Source organism: Mus caroli, unplaced genomic scaffold, assembly GCF_978045245.1.
Source record: "Mus caroli unplaced genomic scaffold, Mus_caroli_1 scaffold_10, whole genome shotgun sequence".
Lineage (NCBI taxonomy): Eukaryota > Metazoa > Chordata > Mammalia > Rodentia > Muridae > Mus > Mus caroli.
The window spans coordinates 52598806-52625320 of record NW_028227265.1 but is presented as its reverse complement, the minus strand read 5'-3'; the positions used below and the strand labels follow the sequence as shown (position 1 = coordinate 52625320).

General features: G+C 41.0%; 1 protein-coding gene across 4 annotated transcripts in view; it reads left to right on the top strand.

Annotated features, from left to right (window-relative positions):
* Positions 1-26515, top strand: part of Nr3c2 (nuclear receptor subfamily 3 group C member 2) — a 348267-nt gene that overhangs the window by 207465 nt on the left and 114287 nt on the right. The window lies entirely within an intron of this gene.

Here is a 26515-nt window from a genome sequence, read left to right as displayed (position 1 = left end):
CTTATTCAGTGTCTATTCTTACAAAAACATGGTACCTAGTTCTTTACTCACAATAGAGTGAAACCAGCGAGAATCATCAACCCGGATACCAGATCGCCTCGACATCATGTACAGGGGCTAGGTACTTGCTTCAATGTCTGTCTTGTATTGGATCTTAGAGAATATAGTATTTTAAATGTTAACAGTAGGAGAAAATGGGAACTTCTGATCTGCTGAATTGGGTCCCAGCAGTGCACTGTAATTCAACACATAATGGCAGTCTTTTCACACAGTTTATATCTATTACTATTTTTAAATCACTCTTCTCATTCTGATCCTGACTTCAAATCCATTTCTGGTGCATTTTTCTGACCTTTCTTTCCTTTGTCTGGCAAAATGGCATTTTGTTGTTGTTGTTCCTGGGGTCTTTTTGGTTGATGGTTGATTTACTCAAACTTTCTTACAGGTGGCTTATTTAAGAAATATAAGTCACTTCGACTCACCAGATCTATCCAGTAGTAAAACTCGACTTAGGAAAACCATTTTTTTAACGCTTTCAGAAACAAATAGCAAAGATAAATGAGTGTCATTTCCTCCTGTGATTTCCTGCTGCAGCAGGCTGCTGTGGATACTGAGATGGGATGCTGGTAAATACATATATTTGCAAATAGAGTTGCTAATATTAAATAAAAATATAGTAGTAGAAGAAATGACAAGTCAGGATAGCATTGGTTTTTTTTTTTTTTTTTTTCTGGACTGGTAGAGAAGTGACATCGTAACATCTTACTTAGGAGGCTCAGGAGGTTTCTAAATTCTTCTTCCTGCTGCAGTTTTGTATAAACATAGGATAAATTGCTAAGCTGGTATTTAAGCTAGTATCATCTTGATACAAGGCTATTCAAATGAATGACACTAGCAGTTTTGGAAATTGATTAAGAAATAATTTTACTTCCTTCTTGATAAAGATGTCCACACAGCTATCCTTCATCTACTACTAACTGTTCAGCCTCATACCATGTGGTCTAATCTGTAACTTCATTTTTAAATGTAAATGATTTGACTTCTCTATAAAAAGTGACCAATGCACAGCTTGGCCTTCATTCAGGTCTCCCAATAACTGGAGCCAGGCTATCTCTGACTCTTCTGCTGCCTGCCTGTTGGTCCTGTTTCCCTAACTGGGCAACCTTGTCTAGCCTCAGCGGGAGAGGATGTGCCTAGTTCTGAAATGACTTGATTTGCCAGGGTGGGTTGGTACCCAGGGCGGGCCTCCCCCTTCTCTTCTGAGAAGTGGTGGAGGAGGGGAGAGGGCATGTGTGTGGGGGGGAATGGAAGGAGAGGGGACTGGAATCAGGGTGCAAAGCGAATTAATTAATGGAAAAACAGAAAACAAAAAACTTTCTTTTCAACTATAAAATAATAATAATAATAATAATAATATTAAGTGGCCAAAACTTCCCATGTCTTTGGGCATTCCTCCAGCTTATAAAATCACTGGAATGCCATGGTACATAAACTCAATGGACTAAGATGTTCATAAAACCACACAGACATCATGGTGAGTACTTTCCCCAAGCAGAAAATCCACTTGCTCTATAAATTCTAACATTTTTTTATTTTTGAGTTCGTGGTTATAAGTAACACCAAGAATTTTCGTTATATTTCTATGTGAAAACACTTCATAGATATTAAATTCTATGTGGAAAGACATAAACACTTTGTGGGTGTTACCTCTTAGTTCTCTGCTTCTCTGTTCAACTCCGAAGTCTCGGGGAGGGGGGAGGCGCTTGAGGGGGGACAGGGCTGCCCTGCTGGGTCTTGGGGACAATGAGGGACTGCCTCAGCGCTCCAGGTTGCCTAGCTATCTGCCAAGGTACACACTGAACAGGGATTTCATCATCATGACTTGGCAATGGAGGGATGCGTTAGCAAGATGGTGGAACAGAAGAAGAGAGCTTGACTCACAGAATCTCAGTGGTGATTCGGTTTTAGGATTATCAGTGTTCCCAGAAGAGGAAAGTAGGCCTGGTTTTGAAGTAGTTGTACCGTTACTCAACCCACTGTTTAAGTCTGACTTGTTCCACAACAAAGCGAACACTCCTGTGTCAGCAAGGGCCCAATCTCCTCTCAGTTCAAAACCAAATCACTCTTCTCATGGTTGTACAGCTGCATAAACGTGCCAAAAAAAAAAAAAAAAAGTCAGTGAACTGTCTCCCTGGAGTGGGTATAGTCTGCAGATGTGAATGATAACGTTAATACGTGGGTGTGAAGGAAAAACAGAGTCAGAATCACAGCAGTGGAGTTATATCACAAATGCTTGAAGACAATCAGTCTCACAGACCCTTCTGCTTTTAATTATTCTATTTTCAAAACTGGTCGTTTAAGTTTATTGTAGGGAGTTTGGAAAGCACACAGACTCGGTAAATGAATTCTCCTTTCCCTGTTTGTGGGCATTTCCTTCCCCTGCCTCATATGATTATTTGAAAGAAAATCCCAAGGTCCACGAATCTTTAATAAGAATATCTAAGAGACAGGTTTCTTTTAAATATAATTATAACTTAAAATTCTAAAATACCATCATTGTTACAACATTACTCATTGAAAAGGCCCCTGATACCACTTTATTCATATTTTACATAAATGTGTGTTCAAAGAAAGAACCTTCAAGCTCTGCGATCTTCGTGTCACTGGATCATTGACGTCTCTCTTGTGATTTTTCCTGCACTTTGCTGACATACTGAGGTCTTAGGACCATTTTGATAACATCACACCTTAAGCAGCATATATGGAGTCTAATGCTATTATCCTCACAGAATAATCATGTTAGCAGATCTTGTATGTTTTAAAAGTTTCTAGTGGTGTAGCACTGAAGCATCTGATGTCTGGTGCAGCCAAGCTGAGCACACCAATATGAGGTACCCATGGACTGAAGGCTTTGTTCTAGGGTTCTTAGCTGAATGAGACAGAAGTTACACTAGAAATTGCTTTTTCAGAAGATTGCTTGTGAGCGGTGGGCAACCATGACACTATGTGGTGACATGGGCCATTTATTCAAAAACTTTTATGTAGGATTACTCTTGCATTCATGTTGATTATGAAAGAATTTGTCAGTAGTTATGACAAATTTGCTTTTTAGGGAGAAAGTACTCAATTTAAAATGTCTTAAAAACTTGTGTGAAACTATAATTAGCCTTCTTCCTTTGCTTTTTTAAATCAGGCCTATGAGACTGCGTAGCAGGTAAATGTATTTTCTACCCAGTCTGACCGCCTGAGTTCCGTGCCCAGAACCTACAAGGTGGAAGGAGAGAGGCAGCTCCCACAGATTGTCCTCTGACCTCCACATACACTGATGCCACATTCATGGACATACACATAAAAATAAATAAACACAGGGTTTAAAAAAATGTACTCTTGCCGGGCGTGGTGGCGCACGCCTTTAATCCCAGCACTCGGGAGGCAGAGGCAGGCGGATTTCTGAGTTCGAGGCCAGCCTGGTCTACAAAGTGAGTGCCAGGACAGCCAGGGCTACACAGAGAAACCCTGTCTCGAAAAACCAAAAAAAAAATATATATATATACTCTTTTTTTTAATCTAGACCTAGAATGCAGGCCCCTATGTTCATTTGATGGTTATGTCCCCCTTCAAATATGTCTTTCCAGGTGTCAGTTTGGAGCATAAAACTGGTAAGAGACTGTTGTGGGAATTGAAATAGTCAGCACATGGTGAAATCTCCATGAAAAGTCAGACTGGGATGAAAGGCAGGGTCTGCCAACCGGCCACTGTGTCTTTAGTCTACACACTGTAGACTTTATCTGTTCAGGAGATGACTTTCAGTGAACTACACTTAAACTTTAAGAATGTGCTGGACACTTAACTCTTCCATCTTTAGATATTGCTCAACTGTAGCATGACACTGGAAATAAATGGCCTGTTGAAGTTAGCACTGAGACTAAGTCATATTTACATCTGCGCTCGCTCGCTCGTTACAAGGGACTGAACACGTATTGCTGCTTCCTCCCACTGCATGGTTGTGAGTACCCAAGTTTATGTGAAGCCGAGGCAAAGAAACAGGATTAACTAGGACATTTTATTATTTTGGATACCTTAGTGGTACAGTTGATTAACCATTTTTAGAAATACAATGCAAGCTGACTTTGATAATACAAACTGTTCATCCACACTTAACTCCCAGCCTATTGAGAAGGAGGAAGGAATGAGGACTGCCAAGCCGAGAAGATCTCAGCATGAAAGTCCCCTTGCTTCCAGCCTCTTCTGCTTGTCAGTCTGGGCTGGCCCTATGGGCAGGTCTCAAAACTAGAGCTCCATACTTCTCTCCTTTATTTGGGCAGAGCAGGAGACAGTCCCTGTTTTCTTGGAAACCCTAGTAATGCTAGCTAAATGGCTACCTATGAGCAGTCACTGACATTTGTCCTTGCTGAACCCGTGCCTGGAACTGAGATTGGACATAGCACCCTTGAAGTACATTGGCTGTGTGGGATGGGGTGGAAGAGAATTAAGGCCGAATTCTGTGGGAAAGGTCTTGGGGGGGGGGGTATGGAAGGCAGGCTGCAATAATGTCTGCCACAACCCACAATGCTTCTTTAAATCCTAAGCAGTTTATGCAAAACCATGTTTTGGATATGCATTGCAAGTATGGGAGTATGTTGGTTCAAACACTGGTTCACACCCATGTAGAAGCCAGGGTGGGCTTTTGGGTGCCTTTTTCTATCCCTCTCTGTGTTATTGTCTTGAGACAGGGGGCTCTCACTGGACAAGCAGTAGCTAGCAAGGCCTCTGGTTCTACCTGTCTCTGTTCTCCAAAACTACAATTATAGAGATGTGCATCTATGCTCGGCTCAGAGTCATCACCAAGCCCCAAAATTACAATTTCTTCTGCCTATTTAAATGGGCTACATTGAAAGCCGTCATTGGTATCTCTTTGCTTTGTGTGGCTGGGCTTTAGAACTGGGTGGCCTGGGTTCTTATGGAGTATCCTCAGGCTGCTGTGGTATGAGAGGGTCAGTTCTGTTTTTATATCTCATCCCTTTATCAGGAGAACCAGAGTCCAGGTAGCACTTATTTCTTTAGACCTGGGGCATCCAACAGCTACCACATCTGTAATCTGCATCTGCTATCTCTTCTGCTGTGCTCTAATTTTTCTAGAGCCAGAAGGACATCTTATTAGCCTGCATATTCCCTTTTACAGTGCAAGTTTCATGGAGCCCTGACCAAATGCTCATGGCAGTCCTTGGCTCTCTCCCTGCTACCGTTAACCGCCTGTGTGACTCCCAACATCTTTGTTGGCATTGTGTAGAAGTTGGGACCATTCCCTTCTCTTTCTTACCTGCCTTTGCAAGGTTGCCTAAACTACTACTCAAGCTTAATCTGTTGATTAAGCTGCTTCAAAAGGATAGGTTTTCATAGTCTAGTCCCTCTTCTGACATTTTAAAGTTACCTTGTATTTGACTGTGTATCAAAATTTGAATGTAAGAATGATTAGACTTCATCAAAATTTTAAATTCTGTTCATCAAAATGCCATTAAGAAAATGAAAAAGGATGTGGTAGACTGGTTACAATATGCCTCCAAGAACTTAGTTAATAAAACCTGTGAGTTATAGCATTGTCTCATCAGTCAGTGGCAGTTGAGCAAGGGCTTGGAGTTTATTAACAGTAAAGAAGCAGCGTGAGGAGAATACCAGAGCTCTGCTTTACACCAACTGTTTTGTTAGTTGAAAATTATCAAAATATAAAATATTAGCCAAAAAAATAGCCAAAGGTGAACAAGCATGTACCTGAAGAGGTCTGTGATGAACTAGCAAAAAGATAGTTATTCAGCATCATTAGAGCTTTGAACATCAAAACCACAAAAAAATGCTCTTTTTCACCTCCAAAATTCATAGCAATCATTGATAAATATTAGCAAGCATATTATAGGTTAGCCAGTTCTGTTGTACATTCCTGTTGGGAGTGGAAGATATATAGATAGATATATATAGATATATAGAGAGAGAAAGAGTAGGTATATCATATATATCATATACCTTCTCTAAACAAACCCTAACCCTAACCTCTAACCCTAACCACATATATATATATGTGTGTGTGTGTATATATGTATATATATACACATATATGTGTGTGAGTGTATACATACACACACACACACACACACACACACACACACACCTACTCTAAACAAAATACACAGGTATTGTACTCCCAGTTGTTTCTCAAAGCAGATAAACACACACTCGTCCATATCTCTATGGAAATGCTTGTCACACCTCTTTCATAAAATAGGTAATCTGCATATATTCTTTACTCATTTAAGATTCCTACCTTCCGATGACTCGGCCTCTGGTGATCTGACTTCATGGTGTACGCAGGTATTTGCATTCCGAAGCAGTGCTTGAGACTTTGTACGTGGATCCGTGAATCTTTTACTGGCCTAGGGTTCTACTAAAGCTCCCGACTCACGTGTGATCGTTCAGGAACAGCTATTCTCTGCAGTCTGAAATACGAGCCCATTATAAATGGTGGACTTTCTGTAGTAGACTACGTGAGCTGCTGATGGAACAGCAGGGATTGTTTTAAGCTTTATGTTGAATGGAAGGTGTAAGAGTGCTGTTGCCTGAGATTAAAGAAAGGCAAAACTAAAATTTAAGGTAATTATAATTTATAGTAGCATTGGTCAGCTGAAATAGTAAAGCAGAGATATTCTGATTTTTAGCTTGGGATATTTGTGTGTTTGTCTAGGCATAGTAAAATATACAGTAAATTTTATCTCAGCTCAGTAAAAGGCTCAGGACTAAAGAGAATGCCTGCTGTAAGTAAGCTTTTGGTAAATCTAAAGTGGTATTATTAATCCATATAAAACCTTCAATAAGGAATTTCACTAGGACTTATTTTCTAGCTAGATATATCTTTATAAAACAATTAAATCTTATATTTTATCTAAATGTTAACATATTTTATGTTATAGATGTAGACAGCTAAGGACATCTGTTCTTAAATAGACTTCTGAGTCAGTAATAAGGTCTTTGTCAGAAGTAGAGAAATCGTCCAGTGAGTTCCATGGCAGAGTCTCAGGTGTTCGGCTTCAGTTTAAGGCTAAGCGCAGACTGTAGTCAGGACTGTAGTCTAGCTGAGTCTGATGTTGTTCACTCTTCCCTTGCATTTGTTCTTGTTAGCTGAGTGGAATTGTTGGAGCTGGGTATGTGTAGTTGGTTTTAGTGACAATATTTGGAACTGAATAAACTTGTTAACTAGTATAGATGTTGGATTTCTTTAATTATTTCAAAATTAGTCAAGTTACAATATTCAGAAATTACCTGTAATTCATTGGATGATGGCAATGGTGTTGCTAAATGAACATGTGTATCCATTTCAGCCGAAAAAAAAAAAAGTAAACTCCTACAGAAATCATACTATCATTATATACGTGCTTTTGTAAACAAAACTGTGCAGACCAGAGAATCTATATACTTCTATCTTTTGAGACATGATTTTATGTTGTTCTATAATGACGTTTTATTGGCAAACATGAACTCCCATTTGCTAGCACACAGGTATGTGAACTCTTCTATAAACACGGCATTTTAGAGACTTGTTTTCTCTGTCATTCATGAAAATGCCCATCAGATGGTCAAACTCCCACAGTCTGCTGATGTCCACTGAGGACCACATAGATCCGGAAGCAGGACTCTAGGGTGCTGTGCCAGGCGGTTCCTGGATTTGAGGTCGGCAAGAAAGCCTGTGGGAGAAAAGGGAACTGGGTGACTCATCCACACATCATCTTCACGACCCTCCCCTACCTCAGCAAAACTGAAGGCTCTGCTCTCACAGGGGCTGGCCTGGTGACGGCAGAAATTCTTGAATACAGTGGGAATGGGTTGCTGAAATCACTCCAGGAATCTCTCTGGTTGTTGCTTTCCTAAGAGGCACCTACATTAGTCTTCCTCCCATGTAATACCAACGTTCATCAGAACAGTTCTGTAAGTCAGGCCTCGTAAGCATGAATACTTCCTTTTTTTTTTTTTTGCTTTCACTGTTTTTGCAGTGCTGGTGGTAAAACTTAAACTTTCATGCATCCTAGGCAAATCTCTATTCTGAGCTAAACCCCAGCCCTATTGCCAGTTTTGTTTTAAATGATTATTTTAATTTTGTTTTTGTGTTTATGTTTGTGCAAATGTGTATCACCTGTGTGCAGATGCCTGTGGAAACCAGAAGAGAGTGTAAGATCCATTAGAACTAGAACTTTAAGTAGTTGTTAGCTGCCCGAAGTGGGTGCTGATAACCAAACTCAGGTCCTCTAGAATATCAGTAACCATTTCTAATCCATGAGCCATCTCCCCAGCCTCTATTTTTTGTTTTTTTTATTTTTTTTTATTTTTGTTTGCTTTTGTCTTAATGAGGATATTCAAGTCACTACTTCCAGGAGGTTGAGTTTCTAAACAAATGGCAGAACTGAGATTCTGAGTCTAGCTGGTCTACTCCCAAGTCCAAACATCTTCCCATCTCTGAAATTCAAAAAGGAAAATAAAATAAATAATCTCCAGCTATGAGATATAAATACTAACTCTACCACAGAATTAGGGGCAGCCTCATTTCCACTGTTGGTATAGTGTCCTGCTGACTGACTGTTCATGACTAGAGAGGAACATTTCGCACACTGACGTGTCAAACACCTTTTCCATGTCTGCTTTAAGCTGTATACATAGAAAGCTCAAGAGAAGATGGAGGCAAAATTATGCTTTGTCCTAAGATGTGGAACATTTCATGTTGACTGATAACACAGATCTTCTTTCTATATAAAAACCTTTACATATTTGTTTTCCCTTATTTTGAAAATATGTGTGTTGCTCCTATTTATTTTTCTCTAAGCTGGTAGCCTGCTTGTTCTGAGATTGTGTCTGCATTCTTCCCACCTCCCTTGCCAGTCCTGACTCTTAGCTTAATTTCCCTTCTCCGTGAGTCCCATAGGTGCACTCAGTCAATAGGACTATCTCCCTGATCCACCTCCTCATCTCTCTAGCGCCTGTTTGTATGTTTCATGGGTTCATTTGCCAATAGCATACTTCTGGGCTGTTTCTCAGAAGCCTCCCACGTAAATAGATGAAAGCAGAATTTCCAAACCGCCTGAAATCTCAGTGGTTCTTTGCAGCTCTCACATTATTGGTAACGATAACCCTACACTTCAGGTGCTGGGGTTCCTGACTTTGCTCCGGTTTGTGAGTCATCTCCCTCATTTGCTCCTCACGGAATAGCAGTCTCCAAGTCTTACTCACTCGCTCTGCATTCAAATATCTCCTCTGCCTCCTCCTTGATGCTGCCTTCTATTTAGGGCCTTATCCTCCATCACTCTGCAGACCCTTCCCTGTCTTAAGCTAACCGCACTGAGGCCACAGGTGTCCCACCGCTGCTTGCTTCTTTATACTTAAATTTAATAAGAGCTTATCAATAAAGTCTGACTTTATCTGCTCTCAAGTCACCTTCCACCTTAATCAGCCACCAAATATCTGCTGACAGCCGCCAGGGCACTGTGGGGAATACATGGATTTGTATGATATGCATTCTGTGGCTGAGCCTGAGTCTGGTGTCCTTGGAAATTGAAACATGTGGAAACGGCATTGACATTCCGTGGATGTGCTTAACGAGGGTGAGGAGAGCGACACCTCACAGACCCTAAGCTGAGTTGTGGGAGCAGGAACCTTGGCTTACCTTGGAGATAGAGGAGGAAGACTGAACAGAGGTCAGAATAGGATATAGGAATATTGACAGCTTAGTGAGTCTCTCTCTGTTGTTGACTGATGTGGCAGAGTCAAGCAGAGGAAATAGATGTAACTTCAAAACGTGGAGCTCTGAGAAGAATACCTTTCTCCTCCTACTTATCCTCTGTCACCCTTCTAATATTCTCTCCCATGAGGATCTTTTTAAAATTGCTCATTCACATTATTTGTTCCACTACTCAATTTCCCAAATTATTATTCCTGATATTTTTCTCTGGTGCATACCTGTATGTAGGTAGACCTTATTACATCCAGTCTATTCCATGAGATTCCCAGGACTACAGTGTGTGCTCTAAAGTGCTGTGGTAACCACACGAGCCTGGGAGGGGCTGACAAGTGCATTGCACTTCTCAGGAAAGAGCGTCTCCCTTCCCAGGTCCTGCTCTGGGACCCTGTTAGGGAGCAGGCTGTAGTGTGCTCTGCAGAAAGAGAGAAAGACATATTGATCAATGTGTAACTTGTATTTCAAAGCATGTTTCCTTCCTGTTTTGTTAATTTTCTAAATGACACCGTCTCTAACACATCAACATGGTGCACTGGGACGTCCCAGCCATTCCACCATTTGTAAACCTGTGAAGGCATCATGAGGCGCACTGCCTCTCTTCTTATCACCTCCTGACATTTCCAGGAATTGTAAGACTGGGGCTGCTTTGGAAGAACTAGGAATTTCTCCCTCTCCTTTTTAGCAATATTCAATAACCAAGGTGAATTACTTTCAGGCACGCATTGTAGGGAGGTAGGCTTTTCTCTCATTCTTCAAATCAACAGACTTTGAGTACACAGCACACAACCTTCTTGAAAGAGAATTTTCATTGTTCATAATTTCTACGCTTCCCATAATTGCAAAGAACAGAAACTTATCATTTTCCATGATGTCTTCTGACTTTTTTAGGCTGCATTTATGTCTCCTCATAAGGTAATGTTGGAATCCCAATGATGTTTCATTTAATTTTAAGGCAATATAGGATGAGATTCTATAGATTAAAAAGCGAATGAAAGTTGTATTGTTATCAGTGTTTTTGTTCTTCCATAATAATAAAGCTCACACTCGCTGACTCATCACTGTGTGTGACTCATAGCTCTTTATATTAACTCGTTTTACACGAGAAGTCTGCACAGATCTTAGGCAGAGGCATCCTAGTTCTTCTATACTAGACTAGTGTGGCACTTTTATACAATCTAATTAAGTGTTTTACCTTTTATTTAAATCTTGCATTTATTAAAGGTCGCATTTATTTTTAGTTCCACTAAGTAAAATAAACTTTCACTCACTTGTTTTGAGAAACTTGCCTTATCTTCTGTCATTTCCTCTTTCACTTTCCATATTCAATTTCACTTTTGATTTATAATATTTTATGACTTACGAGTAATTAGACTGGGTGCCACGGTCTAGGAAAAAGTAACCCTAAGAGGTATGTGACTGTTTCATATCTTTAGGCCATATGACCTTGGGAATCTTGTTTGAGACTTACAAAGGTAGCTGAAGTAAATGTTAGGAGGAAATCTCAGTTAACAACGAAGCTCAGAGATCACATCCTCACGCCTTCAGCCTTTATCTAACAGTGTCTTAGGAGGTAGAAGGCAGCTTAAAGGTGTATGTGTAGCATCATCCTGGAGCCCTTCTTTTAAGTTCATCTAACATGCAGGCATAATCACATTTTCCACAAAAATCACATCAGAAAATTGGCCTTGCCCCACAACCTCTCTGTCCATACATCCTCATTCTGTCTGTCTGTACATCCTCATTGCAAATTTTATCCCTTCAGTGTATGATGGTAAGGATCCAGGGAAACACAGTCTCCCCCACAGTCTGTGACTTTGTCTTGCTTGCCGCTCCTATTTGGCTTCCATGAGAACATGTTTCCTTGTCTCTTGCATACCTGCCTCCACATGGAAATACTGCATCATAGCCTCTAGAATCACAAATAGTTCAATCTCTCCTTAGCCTTTAGTGACCAGCCACCCTTGTGGTTGCAGGAGTCCTCCACATTCTCAGAAAGTATTGAAGAAGCTGATTGGGAACTTGATTCCAGAACATGTAAAGAATCTCTCAAACCCAATGATAAGACAAGAAGCAACCTTTTGAAACATGGAGAAATAAATACCTGATAGACACATGTTCAATATCATAAGTTGATAGTGACAATATTCAATGTTCATCACTAATCAATGAAGAACTTCAAGTTAAATCCTTAGTGAGTCATAATTATATACCACTACAATGGCTATAGTACTAATTATTTACAAGCCAATCAATAAGATACATGGGGCCGAGAACATCATTCCCTACTGTTATAAATGTAAAATGGTATATAGCACGCTTTAAAAACAGGTTGTTTTTACTTTCTTCAAAATAAATATAACTGTGTCTATTGTTAAGAATTTATGTGAGAAAAAATTAAAATACTTATTATGTAAAAAATGTATTTACTGATTTCCATATGAGCATTTAAAATCTAAGAAAAACATAAAAACAACCTAATATTGATCAACTGGTAATCGTGTGTGTGTGTGTGTGTGTGTTATATCCACTTAATGTAGTCCATTATGTATTCAATAACTGACCATTGTATATGCTACAACATAGACTGACATTAAAAGCATTGTGCTAAGTGGAAAACACCAATAGCAAAATAATAGTATGCTTCCATCTATATGAGATATCCAAAAAAGGCCAATCTAAAGAGATAAAAAAACATATTAGCAGCTGGCCAACTACTGGTGGGGACAGACAATGACTGCTCATGGGCAGCAGAGATCCTTTGGAAAGAATGAAATATTTTAAAACTAAATTATAGCGATGGTTCCACACAAACTGGAAACCAACTGATAAGTATCGAGTTCTTTAGCTGGAATGGAGAGTCATAAAACTGCTATGTTCAAATATATATATACATACATATATATATATATATATATATATACACATATATACATACATATTTGACAGGGAATGACAGGGAATGACAGGGAATGACAGGGAATGACAGGGACTGGGGACTGGAGACTGGAGATGGCTTGTAACAGCTAAAAGTACTGATGGCTGTTCCAGAGGAACTGGATTTGATTTCCAGCACCTACATGGTGGCTCTCAGCTGCCATAAATCCTTTTCCAGAGGATCAGGCACCAGGAATATATGTGGTGTACATAAATTTATGCAAGCAATTCACTCACACATGTAAAATAATTTTAAAATTTAAATGAGAACCTAAAGTGGAAGAGATATACAAAAATGTTAACCAAACAAAAACAATAATAATAACCATTGGGCAAATGTTTGAAATTCTGTTGCTGGTGACAGAACTGTTGATCTGTCCTAGAGCCTTTAAAATCTCTTAGACACTAGTGTTTCCTGTTATTCTGGACCTTTTCTCACTTGTATGATGAGCCCTTCAACTGTAATGCATTGAATTTTTTAAATATGTATCTCCTCTTTGGATCTCACTCCTAAAGTGTAATTTTGGGTTTGCTTCTCTGGGATTTTTTTTTGTTTTGGGGAATGTTTTTTTATATTTTTATTTATTTTTACTCATTTTATATATGTTCTCATCTCTAAAATATATTTCTCTTTCCATGTATCAAAGACATAGTGATAACTGAGATACTTTCTGTTGGTTTTGTTCCTAGTGGCAAGTTACAGATTTAAACCTTGCAGACAGATGCTGGACTTTTAGGGTCTTAAGAAGTGAGGATTCAGTGTTGGTCAGTATGTTTTTGTACATGTAGGTTGAATTTATATGGAACCCACTAGAAAATTAAAACAAGGTAACACAATTATTACCTGAGTAAGCATCCCATCAAACAACCTGAGAGATAGCTCCCACATTGTCCCAGGGGCTTGCTGTCTCTGTTCAGAGATGGAAGCACACCCCCTATGCAGACTGCCTTCCATAGAACTCCATTGCTAGATCTTATGAAGGGAATCACAAGAGCTTCATATACCAAGCTTTTCCTCCAAAGACTCTGCTATACCCCAGAGCCAGGAGGAAGAATTCTGACCTCTGGGAGCAAACTGCAGACAGGCACTAAATAAATGCTGTGCCACAAAATAAGTTAGTACATTTTTGATGAATTGGATTAAAAATATTACTTGTGTATTTTACATTATTTATGTTACTTTTCCTAGCAGTATTACCACATTTTGGGTTGGGTGTCATTCAGGTGGCCAGTTTTAGTTCAACTTTGGCTCTAGGACATTGGTTTCCAGAAAATCTGGCATTGATAATAAAACTCTGACCGTGAAAAGGGACTTAGCTTCTTGTGGGCCTGATTCCCTTGAAGAATTTCCCTGTTATTGTGGACCCCAACTGAGTAACATTTCAAAATATTACTCAAATGCAGGTTGATCTGCATTCAAAATGAGTTATTTGTAGTAGGACCATCTGTATCTGATAATAGTTGGTTCCACAAAACTGGTCTCATTGCTGGGCTCAATCCTTCTCCAGAAATACTTGTGAGCTGGTTTGCGGTTTTTTAGAATACAGATTCCTAAATGCCATGACCAGTGGTTCCTATTTAGTAGATTTGTGGGGATCCAGGTATGTTGAAATCCAAGAAGGCACTGATAGCCAGGTTGAAGAGCCACGCTGCATACATAGCCCTCAGAGCAGGTACATATAAGTTCAGATCTTGCCTCTTGCTTACTGGCTGTGTTCACTTAAGCTCATGAGTTAACATCTCAAAGCCTCTATGTTTTCAGAGACAAAAAGGAGATGATAATTAACTGTGGTCATTATTAAGTGAAATAACTAATAGCCAGGAGACTGATTGAACATTACTGTAGATTATTGGACATTACTGTAGATTATTGGACATTACTGTAGATTTAGGGACAGATATAGCCCACCTAGAAATTAATTGAATAGAATATAGAAATGAATGTTTATATTTATATTAAAGTAGAGATGAATATTCACATTTCCGTTTCACTGGAGCAGAGCCATGCTTATTTATTTTAAAATTTTTAATTTACGTGTATTGGTGTTTTTCCTGCATGTATTTCTGTGTACTGCATATATCCCTGGGGTCCAGAGAAGCCAGAAGAAGATGTCAGATACCCTGGAACTGAAGTAACAAATGGTTGTGTGTGCTGGAACTCGAACCTGGGTTCTCTGGAAGAGTAGCCAGTGGTCTTACCCACTGAGCCATCTCTCCATCAGCCATGCTCACTTATTAACACATCGTCAGTGTGGCTGTAATAGTACAATAGTTGAAGAACCCTAATAAAAATGTTGTCCCACAAAGTCTAAAATATTTACAATTTGAACCTTACTCAAATCTAGGTCCTTGAAGGTTAATTGTACCTCTGTTAAGTACAGGGAACAGTAGGAAGTTGCTTTGCTCTAGAGTTCTCATGGCTGGTGCAGTTACTTTCCAGGGTGTATCAAAGGAAGCCAGAGTCCATGGCTGCTTTAGTCCTGCGGTTACAAACACAGATCTCTGTGCACACACTGCCTTGCCGGCTTCAGGTTAATACATCACCTCAGCTCGCTCCACACTGTTTATTCACAGCATCAGGAAGACCCTGGGTGACTCCTGTCAGCTTGCCCAGCAGTCACCACTGGCACACAGGGGTTCATGGGAAATGCCTCAAGGGCAGTTAGAAACATTTACAGTTTAGTGAACTGGAATGGTTTTCCAGAGAACGGAGAATTGCTCTGAATGTTTTTCCTGATCTCCATGAAACACCAGCTGCACATAGCAGCAGATCCCAAGGACAGGGTAGGGCAGATCGGAGACATGCCTACGTTCTAGATTCTCCCCGTCCCTTTGCATGCCCTGCATGAACTTTCTGTTATCTAACACCAAGATCCTGGCTTTGTTCTGAGCTCTGAAGCTTAAAAACAAGAACGCCAGTCCTGGCGAAGCAGAGGGCAGATTCCTGTGAGGTCCTGTTTCTACTTCCTCTTCCATAGCAAATGTGTCCCCCTTGCTCCCCTGCCACTGCCCAGCTTCCATGCACAGAAGCCCCATTCTGGCTGTGCTTGTCCTTTCAAGGTCCTTAATCTGATTCCTCTGGCTTGAAATCCAGCTTGCAGAGATGTTTTGTTTGGCTTGGATTTTTTTTTCTAATATGCTTAAATGAGTTGCCGGTGTTTAAAAGCAAGGAGATTTCAGATACAGCCTAGACAGCCAGCCTCTCCCAAAGCTGTGGAAATTCTGGCAATTGGTGAGGCTGCACCCCAGTGTGCAGGGGATTGGCAGGCTCCAGGTGGCAGCTGCAACAGCTCCTGTTCCTTGAGCCAGGTCCTGCAACCTCCCATAGCATGGCCCTTTCACTAGCTCCTGAACTCAATCACTGACAACTGTCTGGCTCTGCCCTTCTCACTGCGACTCCTGGGCTCAGCTTGCTACTTTACAGTTAGGTATTTGGGGAGTTTTCTGTCCTGAAGAGGAAATGATCACAGAGCCACGTGCAGCCACTACAACCTCATCCACAGTTTGAAAACCTGAATTCTGCCCTATTTAATTTTAAATGGTGATGGAGTAGCTCGGTAAACATTTTCGTAGTGTTTATAAATACCTAGGTTCTTCTCCCAGAACTGTGTGATTAAAAACACCAGAGTGCAACTCAAGTTGTGGAGTCTGGAAGCGTGACTATAGCATATAGCATTATTCTAATTTTCTCTATGTAGTATTTAATTTTTCTTGAACACAAACAAAAATAATAAACACCTAGCCAATATAACGGACCTCTGACCAGCATATCTTTTGTGTGTGTCTAGGGCTTGCTTATTGGTGACTAACACCAAGGCCTCCAGGTTTCTGGGGCAAGCACTGTGTCGTTAAGCATTATCCTCAAGGTTCAATTGCATAGTCACTGGTAGTAGCTAAAGTCTTCCAATATCTGTTCTGTTAAGTCCCATTCTTTGTTGTTTTTCCTTCGAATTAATGTAGTGAGCTTATTCATTTGTTTTGAGACAAGGTCTTGCTATGTGTTCCAGATTGGCCTCAAACTTGGAGTCCTCTAACTTCAGTCTCAGCCCGGACTGATACTGCAGACAGATGTCCACACTCAGCTAGAGCTTGTATTTGTATAACTGCAGATAAGGAATTGGCCCAGAAGAAGCAGAGCCAGTGAACAGACGTCTCTTCAAACCTTGGTCTTGTATTTTAAAGGCTAGCTCGTTCCATTAGCTCTGTGGCCAGGGTAAGCCCCTAGCTTAGAAATGATTTTCTCTCTAGCTCTAAAATTATAAAATTTTCTAAACTTCAAAACAAGCAGGGAATGAAAAAGCTCATTTACTTTAATAAAAAAAAAGTTTCTCTTCAATAATTCAAAGTATTATGAAGTATTCCGATTTCAAGAAACATCATACCGTTTGTCTTTACCTTTTTCAGATTCAAGAATAAAGAGGCTTCTAAGTTGAAAAGTATTCCATTCCACAGGCAGCCACTGTGACTGTAGCTTCGTGGGATCTGCATGATTTGGCTTTATAGAACAGAATCGAATCAAGTAATAAGGACCTTATTTGCAAACATTCTAAGAATCTTGCACACCCTATTTGAGAAATTTTTATTTCAACTTTAATCAGAATTCTATTTAAATAATTTGGTGTGTTTTTAGAGAGAATGAAGGTCTCTAATGTCATGTCTTCTTAAAATTCTAAAGTGCTGAGTTAAATGTTGGTTGTATGTGAAGTCCCCATCTTTGGAAAAGGCTCTGTGCAAATGCAACACTTTCATTTCCAGAGAAGCATATTCCACTCGGAATGATGCAGATATTAAAGTGGGGGCAGAGACCTGCCTGGGTCACAGTTGAGCCTCCAGTGTGTGCACGGAGCCCTTCCTTCCAGGAGGCCAAGCCTCACCTGGCTCACGTCCTGCAGGCCTTAGCTAATGCATTCTAGGTTTGTAATTTGAATTGCCTTGGATTTTTAAAATATTTTTTGTTACACTAGGTTTAAGATGGACTCCATAACTTTAAATTTTTCCATGTGTGTATAGTTTGTACAGAAGATGCCCATGTTGTCTGCTAGGGCAGCCATGACCTTGCCTACAACAGTGTCTACCTAAGGAAAGGCAGGGACATTTGCCTACTTAATAGTTAGTTTTCCTCTTGTTGTGACCAAATAGCTGGCAAGCAACAAGAAGGAGTGGTTTACTTGGATGATATAGACCTTCTTGGACTTAGGACAGGCTGCAGCCCATGAGACAGTCACTTGCCTCCGTAGTGAGAAGCAGAGTGAGAAGTAGGGATAGGTTATAAAAACAACTCGAGACTGGCCTTGCAGTGACCCACTTCCTCTAGCAAGGCTCCAACTGCTAAAGGTCCCACCGTCCCAGGCAGGGTGGCCACTGGGGAGAAATGATTCTAACACTTCAGCCCACAGAGGCCATTTTACATTCAGACCCCAAGTGTCTACTTCTACCTTCCACATATACATAGTAAGTTTCTCCTTCACAGCCCACTGAAAGGCAGCCTCTTCCTGAGACCTCTCTGAGCATCTATCTCTAACCACTCCGCATCCCACATTCTTTCTTTGCTGTGATTTCTTAGCACTCTTTGTAGCACTCAAAGGCGCAGAGTATTCCTGTCAGTTACTCATAGTTTTGTGAACTTGCAAGCAAGGAATTTTCCTGAGTACCTTTGTACATGGTCAGCATGACGTGTGCCACCTAGTACACGCTTACAGGCCACAGCTGTACAACTAGAAAATAATTTTCTCATCAAAAACGGATCATAAGATTAAATGTTGATGAAATGAGAGCCTATTTTTCTTCTTACTACAGACAACCCAAAATCTCCAAAATGTACTTTTAATTTTTTTTTTCTTTTCAAAGGATCCATTCTCTTTTAGATATCTGTGTCTTCCCAAACTTTCTCCAGATCCCATGCTATGTGATGCTACCAACTTTTATATGGCTGATAACTTTGCTGAGGCAAGGCTTGAAAACAATAAAGCCTGCTGCTATGGCCGACTGGCAGGCACTGCGAGGTCACTGGAGGGCAGTGGCCTCCAGAAGTGGAGCTTCAGTTCAGAAGAGGCAGGGCATTCTGTCTGTGGAGAAGCCTAATGCTAAGCAAGAGAACCACAGAGCTCTGGGGATAGCTCTTCCCTGACTTTTAAGTGCAAAGGTCTCTGGGAGACGGGTCCCAGGCACCAGAAGCTTTGTGGGTACATGAGGCAGTGTCTCTAGTTTAAAGATGTCCTGTCACAGACCAGAAGAAATGACATGCAAACTTCATATGAGGAAGGACATTATAATTTCTAGTAAGAACTTGTTTTAACAGTCCTTGGTATTCTGGTAAAACTTATCTAAAATAATGTGGCACAAACTCAGCACTGCACACGTACTTCAGCATGTGATGGTAGCTGGGTCCCTTAACTTTTAGGGGTATTTCAGAGAGAGATCGTTCTATCCAAGTCAGGGGAGGTTTATGAAATTTTGATTTCTATAGAACCAGACTGAATGTCTCAGGCTTATGCAGAAAGGATAGGAAAGTGTCTGACCTTCATCACCAGAAGGGAAAGAAGAATCTACTGGCTAATAATGGCTAGAATAGCTGGTACTTAATTCTATGAACTTATGGTTGGCTATTGTGCTATATGATAAAACAAAATGTTTGGTTTTGGACACCGGGACAAGGGACTGGGTTGTATATTTTACATATCAAAGCAGACCTGGCCTCCTGGTTCTCCCAGCATCCCTCAGTTCTTACCTGGCATACTTTGCCCCCAACCCTGAACTTTCCAGCCCAGGGGTTGGGCTGCCCTTCCATATATACATGGAGACTCCTTCCTTTACAATCCAGACATTTTGTTCTTTCTCTTCTCTCTTTCTCTCCCTCCCACTTCTCCCAACAGTGAATTCCCTGGCCTCCTTCCTTGGGGCCAGTGAACTCGCCTGCCTGAAAGCAGCTTCCCAATAATTCTGGATATTCTAATCTGGAACTCACTTTGTAGACCAGGCTGGCCTCGAACTCAGAAATCTGCTTGCCTCTGCCTCCCAAGTGCTGGGATTAAAGGTGTGTGCCACCACTGCCAGGACAGCCAGGACTACACAGAGAAACCCTATCTCGGGGAGGGGGGTGAGGGGAGAGATTCTAATCTGCCTTGAATTGGCTCATTTCACTGGCAGAGAAATAGCTTATCACAAAGCCCATCAGAAAATGATCAGATCTGTCCAGTTAGGTCTGCACAGAGGGCTTCTGATGCTTGCCGTCCACCTTGCTTAGACAGTTGAGAGCAGAACTCAATAACTGGGCTATTTTGGGCCCACAAGCTGTGTTTTTGTTTATCTCCATCCTTCTTCACAAGTCATACTATTTGACATAATTCAATCTGAGGTGTTAAACAGTCTTTTCTTTAATATTCTTCCAGAGGAATCACAACTTATCAAGTATGATAATCTCTGATTTTTCTGCCTTTAAACATGTCAGTGCTGAACCTTTTCTGGTGTTTATTGTTTCGTGATCGCATGGTAAAAATAAATACACAGGCAGCTTCCTTAGAATTGTAAGCAGTCCTGGAGCAAGCCTCCTGCTTCTGCATTACAGTGTCATCTTATCAGGAATTCGTGACCATAAATTCTAGCTCCGTTTTGAGCCTGTACTGTTGTCAACATTTAGCTTTCATAGCAGTTAGAGCTATTTAAAATGTATGCATGAATAGATATGTGCACACATACACAATCCTGTGCTTCTCCATTTTGTTTTTATATACTGGAGAACATTCCTTGGAAGAATTGTCAAATAAGTAATTGGTCTTATCTTTGACTGCCTTTCTCATCAAAGGCCACAGTGACTGTTTATGGATTCTCTTAACAGATTTGCAATTCTGAGACTCTCCTGGGATAAGGGCAGCACTTGTGGATCTCCAGCAGTTTGCTGGGGCTCTTTGGTTACCAGGGGTATTTATAGAGAACACAGAGCACAACTCTAGTATCCTATGTAGTGCCTAGCAATTGCCCGGGCGATTTTATGTCTGTCTGAAAGAGCTTGTCTGTTCTTGGGACAGAAGCAAAGCGATTAGAGGGCCAGAAACAGCATTGGTCCTTGCATACCTCCATTTTACAGATGAGAGAGAAAACAGGTTGCCACTGGGCTAGGACAATCTAGCAAGTAGTATACAGGCATTTATATATTAAAATGTCTGACAGAATAATAGTTTATTGGTGCTTAAGGATAGAAATTATTGTTAATTCAGACCTGAGATATTTGGGTTTCTTTCATCCTTGTGCTGTAGTACTATACTTTCAACCAATTTTAGGGCAAATAGGACAAAGATCCTGAGGTGAAGAAGCACAGAGCAATCTTGTGCTGTGGTTTAGGGGAGGATGATATGTCCGTGGACATGACAGAGCAGAGGGCCAGGGGTGGGGATGTCAGTCCAGACACACAGTCAACCTGTTGAAGTTTTGCACTTGCTGTGGTTTAAGGAGGTTTAATGATCATTGAAAAGTGCAGCAAAGAGGGAAGAGAAGGAGAGGATAGAGGGTCTGCTCACCGACAAAGCTAACTTGTCTTCTCTAGGACTCTGTCTAAGGACGCTGGTAGGAAGGGGGGAGAATCTGCTCCACCATTACACCTTGCTTGGGGTGGGTCCATTTCCATGAGATGGAATATGAGAAGCAGGAACTCATGAAGGATCCAACCCGAGACAAACTTCTTCTGACCGTAGGACCTGAAGTTGTATGGGACCAGGAATCAGGGCAAACAGAAGGGTAAAGAAATGAGCAGGCTATCAGAGCCAGGATAAGCACCCAAGCTGTTAGCCTCCAACATAAGTCCCTAAACAAGTCTCTCTTAACAAATGAGCGCCATGCTGATAGGCAATCACAGAAATATCATTTGCATGTTCTTTAGCTTTTTGAGGTAGAAACACATATAATGGCAAAAAAACTAAACTATTAGTGTTTTTCCTTTTGGTTTTTGTTTTGTATTTTGTTTTTGGTTTTGGGGGGGTTGGGGTTTTTTTTTGGTTTTGGGGGGTGTTTTGTTTTGTTTGGGTTTTGGCCTGGGAGAGAAGTAGAGACAATAATTTCAAAACGGGAAATAGTTCTTTGTAGATGAAGGTAATAAAGAGACACACTGGAAAGGCCTAAAACACAGGTCAACAGGACTCATAAGCAGACCAACACCTGGGGTGTGAGCAGCAGGGCCACAAGAAACCCGCCCACGAGAAACTACTGCTGGGTTGAGCAGGACCTTATGAAGGTCTTGAGGAAAAAGAGGTGGCCAGCATATAGACCAGCGTATAGACTTCAGCACATGGATCTTAGCTTTGCTGTAGGGAAACCAAGCTGCTGCTGGGAATTTTTCCTGTAAGATTTAGGGCATCATTCAGAACTGGTCATAGAACATGGGCATCATCTGGAACTGGTCATAGAACATGGGCATCATCTGGAATTGGTCATAGAACATGGGCATCATTCAGAACTGGTCATAGAACATGGACATCATTCAGAACTGGTCATAGAACATGGACATCATTCAGAACTGGTCATAGAACATGGACATCATTCAGAACTGGTCATAGAACATGGACATCTTTAAGAACTGGTCATAGAACATGGACATCATTCAGAACTGGTCATAGAACATGGACATCTTTAAGAACTGGTCATAGAACATGGGGATGAGCACCAACGCTCACTCCCAGAATCAAACTGAACTACATGCATAATTCCTGGAAAAGTGACTCAATTATTCAGAGGGCCACCCTAAATCTGGACTCGAGGCCCAAGGTAAGGAGTAGGCAAGTCTGGCTGCATGCCACCACAGGGAAACAGACAATGTGTCTCACTACAGAGGGTGGCACAAAAGCTCAGGCAGCCTTTTCCTTGGGGGAGATTCCCACCCTGCACGGAGGCACTTCCCATTTCCGGGGCTGTGGCTGCTAGAACAGCTGGTTCATGGAACACTTGCTGTGCTTCAGATGTGGAACTAGACATTTTAAATACACAGTACCTCTTAATCTTTACAAGCCCTTATGAAGTGCGTTTAGTGATACTAGCTTTACAGATGAGAAAATATAAGGTTAAGTGGGCTAGTCAACTGTCTAGGTGTCACCTGCTGTGTCTCACCCCAAGCCCTTAACTGCATTGTGAGTTAAGTGAGGGTCCTCTCTTGACCCAAGTAGAGAAAAATTAAGTTCTTTTTCTAGGTGAAAATTTCTTTATTTCAAGCAGGTTGGTCAAATAGTCACATTTGCGATTTTATATAATGGAAGTAAGATCAAAGGTGTCTCCAGCCCACTCCTGTGAAGAGCACTGTTGCTTGTGAGATACTTCCAAGGGAGACTGCACTTTTGTCACACCTGGGTTTGAATTCTACCATTACCATAGGCCAGGTAAAGCCCCAAGGATGTCATTCAGGAGAGAATACTGTAACCCCTCAACAAAACTACACTAACATTGAATATGATTGGTGTAACTTTCCCAGGCTAAAAGCCTGAGCACCACAGTTTATGCTCAATATATGCAAGTCCTCTTAATTTCCATTGCCTTAGCTCTCCTATTTCCATGGTTACAGCACATACATATAGCCTAGGCCCTCACCTTGCCCATCTCCTAGACATTGGTCTTGTTTTACAGAACCGAGAGGTAGGCAGGATCCCATAGTCTTCTTCCTTTCGTTCTCTCTCATAGAGTTCAAATCTGAAGTATCCTGGCATCTGTATGTTAATAAAAGCTTAGTCCTTGGCTTAGAGATATTGGGAGATGGTAGAAATCATAGGCATGGCTCCTGAGAGAATTTTGAAATCCCAGCTCCTTCTGTATCTCTCGGGTTCTGGCTACTATGATGTGAACGGTTGTTCACCTTGTATCCTGCAGGGATGCCCTGTGCTCCCATAAGCCAATGCTGCAGTCCACGTGGCCATGGACTGGAACCCTCTAAACTATGTTGTTTACCTTATATTCCTGCAGGGATGTCCTGTGCTCCCATAAGCCAATGCTGCAGTCCACGTGGCCATGGACTGGAACCCTCTAAACTATGAGACAAAGTAAACCCTTGTTCCTTAAAAATTGACTCTCTGGGCTTTTGGGTTCAAGCAGTGGAGAGGCACACAGTGTCATCAGAGTTTGCCGACCTCGCATGTTGGCATAAGCATATTGAAGTCTCTAGCGTATGCAGATTCCACCTTCTAAAGATTTTTCTTGATAGGCACAAGGTTTTGGATTCACACAGATATAGGTAGAAACACCCACGTTTGTATTTGGGAATAGTTGGCATGTTAAGAAATGAAATCAGAAGATTTCTGCTCTTGACTTCAGCAAGCTGGATAGGAGGAGGCAGTCATAGCCCCAGCAGCCAAAGCATCCGCTTCATGAGACAGTGGGACCAAGGCTGACGTCAACGCCATGCAGTGATAAACTTAGAAAAAGGGGGAACATTTTCATAGAGGACCAGAAGGAAATGGTACAAGACAGCTTCATCTCTTGAATGATAAGTGGATATCAAGGCAAGTAAGATACAGGAAGATGGATTTAGAGCAGTGGTTCTCAGCCTGTGGGTCATGACCCCTTTGGGGTCACCTAAGACCACAGGAAAACACAGATATTTAAATTATGATTTTTAATAGTGGCAAAATTACAATTATGAAGTAGCAGCAAAAGTAACTTTATGGTTCAGGGTCACCACAACATGAGGAGCTGTCTTAAAGGGTCACATGGTTAGGAAGGTTAAGAGCCACCGCTGTAGACTCAAGGTAACACCGATCAGTTAATTGTGAATTACATTTGATGAATTGAACTAGACTCTTTAATACTGCCCCAGAGAATGTGGTAATCAATTGTCAAAGTGAACTTGTAACCCAAGAAGTAGATCTCGGTAGTTTCTGTGTGGCAATTGCTCCCCTCCAGACCCCATAGCACAGTGTGTCCTCATGGCCTTACATGTATCTCTTAGTTTCTGTGATTCTCAGCTTCCCCATCCCAAACTTCATGATGACTTGGTTTAAAATAAATTGTGTCTCTTGTTAGCAAACTCCTGGTTCCCTTTATACCCAGAAAACATCCTTCAAGGTACAAATCTAATGTTCTTTTCCTTCTGTGACCCTTCCTGACGTCTGTGGCAAAGATAGCTCCTTCCTGCCTATGTCCCCATACCATTTAGTGCAGTGCTGTTCTTGCCCAGGTATAATCTGTTTAGCAGCCACCATTCTGCCCTGCCTCCCAATGCCCCACAGCATCCTGCTCTGCCTCCCGATGCCCCACAGCATCCTGCCCTGCCTCCCGATGCCCCACAGGCAAGGTTTCCCCTCCTCCACACCTCTCCACTGAGAACTGGGCATAGGAACTGTCATGTGATAGGCAGCCAGTAATGGTTTGTTGGATTAGTAGAAGAACAAGAAGATATACTAAATTCGTAATGCCTCATTTCACAACCTAAGCATACTTATTGTGACTTTACAAGCATATGTCCTTTTAAAAGGGGTCTTAGTAGGATACAATGAAATTGATAATAGTGGTTGCTATGATGTAGATCCAGGAGGTTAGGGCAAAAAAAGGGAGACATTTTCCATCATGTAGCCTCTTGGATTTCATACTTCATATACTCCAAACTGGTCAATTTAGTGTGTACATGCAAAGGACTTCATGGCAACTGGTTTCACAGGGTTTTTGGTTTGGTTTGGTTTGGTTTATTTTTGTCAGTATTTTTTTTTTTTGGTTTGGTTTGGTATGGTTTTTTTTTTCTTTTGGTTGTTTGTTTGTTTTGTTTTACTGAAATATTTAGAGTGCTGGTGGATGTCTATAAAATAGTTGTCTTTTTGTTACCAATATCAACCCCTCATCTGTGATTGGCTCATTGGTGATTCCCAAGGAGGTAAATGAAGATTGCAAAACAAACAAAGAAAAGCTTTCAAAGGTTGTCTGAAGGCTAAGGTGGCTGAATAAGGGCCCTTCTCTCACTATGCCCTCCTTTCTGCTTTCAAGACCATCGTGAGTTAGATGACTGGTCAAAAAGCCAACTGTAGAGAAACTAGCACAAATGGGTGTGCTCCTGTGTCCTTCAAAGTCTGGGATACTGAAGTTCTTACAGATCAGGCAGAACCTGGTATGCTCGGCAGTGTGTAAGTTTATCGGTCTTTGGTATTGTACCACTAGAACTGCAGTATACCTGAGTTCTCAGCATCATGGTGCTTAATGATGCTTTTGTGTAGGCATCCTAAACACACCTTTCATGACAGATTCTGTTTTAGTGCCATTTTGTCCTTCAGGCCTAAGGATCTTGAGGATTTTTTTTTTTTGTTAAGATTTATTATTTTATATCAGACATTCCAGAAGAGGGCATCAGATCCCATTACAGATGGTTGTGAGCCACCATGTGATTGCTAGGATTTGAACTCAGGACCTCTGGAAGATCAATCAGTGCTGAGCCATCTCTCCAGCCCCTTGAGAATATTTCTAATATAAATGGATTCAAAGAAGAATCTATACTATATGTAACATAGCTCCAAGCATGAATCCCAGATAGCCCAGCTACATGGTTGAGTCTGGCTTGGCAAAATAGAGACAATTGCTCTGATCTCATAGGCTCCCTTACAGCAATTGAAAATAAGGACTAAATTATATAATTTGTAAATCAGCTACCACATAATGAGAATTTAACAAATGTTAGTTATCTGCCCCGAGTAACTTAATAGTTTGTCTCCACAACAGATGTTGTTGTATAGTGAAGCCCAAAAATGTAAAAGTCCTAGTATGGGATGTGAATAGGATGTAATACGTTCTTGGGAAAATTATACTATACATATATCATTATCATCATCATCTCCTTGTTGGGAATTCACTTCATCTACT